General features: G+C 55.1%; 1 pseudogene; it reads left to right on the top strand.

Moving 5' to 3' along the window:
- Positions 1 to 3,743: 3,743 nt before the first annotated feature.
- LOC144962079 (small subunit ribosomal RNA) lies at positions 3,744 to 5,311 on the top strand (annotated as a pseudogene; the record flags this gene model as incomplete).

Here is a 5,311-nt window from a genome sequence, read left to right as displayed (position 1 = left end):
GAGCACTTTTGCTGGCTCGGGCTATTTTGAGTATCGATAAAGGTTCTTTATCGCATTCTCTCCCGTAATCAGTTAAAACGAATCCCGGGCGTGAGTATTTTTTTTCCCCCGCCTGTCGGCCCCGCTTGCACGTTAGAGTGTTGCTGTTGGTGTAGAGCGTTGTAAAGGTTTTGGGCCCGTTTGTGGTCGGGCATAGTTGAGTATCGATAAAAAAGGTTTTTATCGATTCCTCCCGTAATCAGAGAAACGAATCCCGGGGCCGGGTAGTGTTTTCCCCCCCTGTCGTGTCCCCTCTGACGTAAGGTTGCTTTTGGGTGTAGACGCGTTGTAAAGCGCTTTGGGCCGATTTCCCGGGTGGGCATATTGAGTATCGTAAAAGGTTCTTTATCGCATTTTCCCGTAATGATGAAAAACAAATCCCGGCCGGGGAGTAGTGTTTTCTCCCGGTCGTGTCCGCTCTGCACGAAGTTTTGTTTTGGCTGTAGAGCGTTGAAAAGCGCTTTGACCCGATTCCCGGGTGGCGCATGTTGGTTCGTAAAAAGGTTCTTTATCGATTCTCTCCCGTAATAGTTGTAAAACGAATCCCGGGCCGTGAGTAGTGTTTTTGTCCTGTCGTGCCCCGCTTGACGTAGTGTTGCGTTGGCTGTGACGCGTTGTTAAAGCGTTTTGAGAGATTCCCTGGTCGGGCTATTTGGTCTGATAGAAGGTTTTTACTCGCTTTCTTCCGTAATAGATGTAAAACGAATACGGGCGTGAGTGTTTTTTTCTGTTGTGTGCCCCGTCTGCCGTAAGTGTTGCTTTTGGTGTGGCTTGTAAGGTTTTTGGCAGTTGCGGGCCGGGATAGTTGAGTACATAAAAGGGTTTTTCTCGTTTCTCGAAATCAGATGTAAAACAAATCTGGGTGAGTAGTGTTTTCCCCGTTGTGTGTCCGCTTGCACGTAAGTGTTGTTTGGTGTAGGCTTGTAAAGGCTTTGACCCCGATTGTGGTGGCGCATAGTTGAGTATGAAAAAAGGGTTTTTATGCTTTCCCCCCCCCTATAGATAAAAACGAATACTGGCTAAAGTATTTTTCCTTGTCGGTGTTGAGTAGTGTTGTGTTGGCTGTAGCGCGTTGAAAGGCTTTGAGACGTTCCCTGGCTCGGGAAGGTTCGTGAAGGTTTTTCCATTTTTCCAAATATTTAAAACGTCCTGGTGAGTGTTTTTTCTCGGTCGTGGTCTGACGAAAGGTTGTTTTGGGCTGTAGACGGTTGAAAATTTTGAGCGTTTCCCTGGCTGGCCCATAGTTGGTACTCGATAAAAAGGTTCTTTCTGCTTTTCCCCCGTAACAATTAAACAATACCGGGCGTGAGTGTTTTTTCCCGTCCTGTGTGTGTTGCCGTAAGTTTGGTTGGTGTGAGGGTTTGAAGCGTTTGAGCCGATTCCCGGGTGGGAATTTTGGTATCGATAAAAGTTTTTTCCCCCCTTTTTCCCCTTTAATTAAAAACAATACTTTCCCTATAGTGTTTCTCGTCCTTTGCGTGCCCGCTGCACGTGGGTTTTTTGCTGTTGGAGTGGGGCGTTTAAACTTTGACACGATTGCCGGCCGCGAAGTTGGAAAAAAAACCCAAAAAACCATATAATAAAATTTATTTTTTTAAAATTTTTTACTTTTTTTTTAAAAAATTTTTGCTTGGGCGATCCTCGGTTCGTCGAGTTGGCCACGGGCCGGCCAACCGTGCGGGGTTCAAACCCCGGGTTTTTGGAGCTTTATTCATACGATTTATCGCTCGTCGATTCGAGGCTTTACCGCACGGGCGCCCTGGGGTAAGAAGCTTCGCTACGGCCGAGAAGGACCTTAGCGCCGGGACGCTCCGCGGTAAGCCCTCCGAGGGCGAGGGAAAAACTTTGGGTCGAGCGGCATTTCCTCTACGGAGCGAATTTGAATGAAATAAACCCCCCCACCTATGATCGCACCTGGGACCTCCCCATTGCGCCCGGTTTTGAACTTCGGGGCCCTTCCCGTTGGGCCCTGTACCGTTGGCGGAGTGTTTAAACGCGTTCCGTACTTCGCTAGAGTCGGGCGATCGACGACTCGGGCTCGATCGGGGTTGGGCCCCACGGGCGGCCAACCTGGCGGGGTTCAAATCCGGTTTGGGAGTTTTATTCATACGATTTTATCGCCTCGTCGATTCGAGGCTTTAGCACGGGCGCCCCTGGGGTAAGAAGCTCTCGCTACGGCCGAGAAGGACTCTAGCGCCGGGACGCTCCCGCGGTAAGCCCTCGAGGGCGAGGGAAAAACTTTGGTCGAGCGCATTTCCTCTACGGAGCGAATTTGAATGAAATAAACCACCACCTATGATCGCACTGGGACCTCCCATTGCCGACGGTTTTGAAATTCGGGGCCCTTCCCGTTAGGGCCCTGTACTCGCTTGGCGGAGTGTTTAAACGCGTTCCGCTACTTCGCTAGAGTCGGGCGATCGACGACTCGGGCTCGATCGAGTTGGCCACGGGCCGGCCAACCTGCCGGGGTTCAAATCCCGGTTTGGGAGCTTTATTCATACGATTTTATCGCCTCGTCGATTCGAGGCTTTACCGCACGGGCGTCCTGGGGTAAGAAGCTCTCGCTACGGCCGAGAAGGACTCTAGCGCCGGGACGCTCCCGCGGTAAGCCTCGAGGGCGAGGGAAAAAACTTTGGTCGAGCGCATTTCCTCTACGGAGCGATTTGAATGAAATAAACCCACCACCTATGATCGCACCTGGGACCTCCCCATTGCGACCGGTTTTGAACTTCGGGGCCCTTCCGTTAGGGCCCTGTACTCGCTTGGCGGAGTGTTAAACGCGTTCCCGCTACTTCGCTAGAGTCGGGCGATCGACGACTCGGGCTCGATCGAGTTGGCCACGGGCCGGCCAACCTGCCGGGGTTCAAATCCGGTTTGGGAGCTTTATTCATACGATTTTATCGCCTCGTCGATTCGAGGCTTTACCGCACGGGCGTCCCTGGGGTAAGAAGCTCTCGCTACGGCCGAGAAGGACTCTAGCGCGGGACGCTCCGCGGTAAGCCTCCGAGGGCGAGGGAAAAAACTTTGGTCGAGGCATTTCTCTACGGAGCGAATTTGAATGAAATAAACCCACCACTATGATCGCACTGGGACCTCCCATTGCGACGGTTTTGAATTCGGGGCCCTTCCGTTAGGGCCCTGTACTCGCTCGGAAGACGTTTACGCGGCGTTAAACGCGTTCCCGTACTTCGCTAGAGTAGTGCGATGGGAAATTCGGGCTGTTCGGAGGTCGGGCTGGGTTTGCCATACGTGCCTGGGGTCGAATCTGAATTTGCACCAAAAAATTTTTTTTTTTAGTAGTCCGCAAGAGGAAAAGGGCTACCTTACCAGGGGTTTGGGACGTATAGTAGGGAAGGCGGTCGTCGGTCGGAAAAATTGAAATTGAAGCAAGGCGAGCCGAAAGGCGCGCGGTGGCCTCTGGTACACCACGGTCACCAGCGCTGGACGAGCGGTGGTGGAGAGTCGGAGTCGGTCCAGGTTAGCTCTCGGTAGAGGACTAGAGTCGTGTGAGCGCGAGGTGTCGGGCGGTCGGAGCAGTCCGACCCAGCAGCGAGAAGGCCGAAGGGGTGAACGTTTGTGCGGTAGAGTCGAGAAGGGCGTCGGCGAAGGAGTCGAGCGTGGGAGTTCTCGGCGTCTGGGCTTCGGTCGTCGGCGCCGTAGCCTCTGTCCCAGCGGGTCCGTCCCGCGGGTTGGAAATGGATACGCTACAGGTTGATCTGCCTGTAGTCTTATGCTTGTCTTGAGGGTTAAGCCATGCACGCTATGCTCACCCTACACAGAAGGGGAAGCGCGAACTGCTCAGTATATCGGCGATAATACACGGGGTGGGCGATGTTTGTCCGGACACCTGTAGGAATCCAGAGCTAATACGTGCACACGAGTCTCCTCCTAACGGGGTTACCTCCGCGGGGAGAGGGCGCATTTATTAGGATCTTGACGGCGGCGGGTGGTTAACGCCGCCCGCCAGGCTGAGGCGAACTCTGGGTATGTGACGACCGCTGTTAGCGGCGTGCCGTTTGCTCGCCGTCCCATCAAATTTAGACGGCCGGCAAGAGCCCCGTGTTGGCTACGGGTGACGGAGGATCAGGGTTCGATCCGGAGAGGGAGCCTGCGAGACGGCTACCACGTTAAGGGTGGCAGCAGGCGCGCAACTTACCACTCCAGCACGGTGAGGTAGTGAAGATAAATGTCGGGGCTGGGCTCGCATGCGAGCTAGCGGTCGGATTGAGCGTAGACCAAACACGTGCCCTTGATGACCTATCGGAGGGCAAGCCTGGTGCCAGCAGCCGCGGTAATTCCAGCTCGATGGCGTATGTTGTAGTTGCTGCGTTTAAAACGCTCGTAGTTGGATCTCTGAGGTGACGGCAGCGACAAACCCCGGGTGACGTTGCCCGGCGATTATGCACCGTCGTGGTTTTGGGGATGGAGCAAGCGGTGCCTTCCGGTGCGCAACCGGACCCTCGCGACGGATCTCGCGGGCATCGCTTGCCCGTCGCTGCCGGTTTAGTCTCTTTCCGTCTTAAGCGTGTCGGTTGGTACGTGGCGTATCTGGGCCGACACTAAGGTACGGGCGGTGTTCTCCTGAATCAATTGGAGTGCTCAAAGCAGGTCGTGCTCGCACAGCTTTGCTCGGAACGATGTGATGACGCCACCGCCCGCAATGTAACCACGGGACCGGTCTCGTGGGGGCGGTGGGCGAGGTCTATAGAGACGGCGGGGGGCGGCGTACTACGCGGGAGGGGTGGAATCCGACGATCGCGGTGGGACGAACAAGAGCGAAGGCACGGCCAGAGCGCCTTCGTTGATCATGAACGAAAGTCGGAGGAACGAACGCGATCAGGTACCCCGGTAGTTCCGACAGTAAACCATGCCGACGGTTACGCGGGGACGTCCCTGTGGGGAAGCCTGCGAGGCCCGGAGAAATCAGAGTGCCTGGGCTCCGGGGGGAGTACGGTGCAAGGCTGAAACTTAAAGGAATTGACGGAAGGGCACCACAGGAGTGGAGCCTGCGGCTCAATTTGACTCAACACGGGGAAGCTTACCAGGTCCGGACACCGCGTGGATTGACAGACTGAGGCTCTTTCATGATTCGGTGGGTGGTGGTGCATGGCCGTTGCTAGCCGTGGAGCGATCCGTCTGGTTCATTCGATAACGGGCGAGACTCTGCCCTGGCGGATAACAAACGGCGGTCAAGAGGGGTCCGTCTCACGGGTTGGGTCGGCGTTTCGGCTCTCGGGTCGGGCGTCGGTCTTCCCACTCAGGGAGAGGCGGT

The sequence above is a fragment of the Berghia stephanieae genome, unplaced genomic scaffold (genome assembly GCF_034508935.2).
Source record: "Berghia stephanieae isolate SIO BIC M18660-M18661 unplaced genomic scaffold, UCSD_Bste_1.3 scaffold5816, whole genome shotgun sequence".
Taxonomy (NCBI): Eukaryota; Metazoa; Mollusca; class Gastropoda; order Nudibranchia; family Aeolidiidae; genus Berghia; species Berghia stephanieae.
This window is presented reverse-complemented; position numbering and strand designations above follow the sequence as displayed.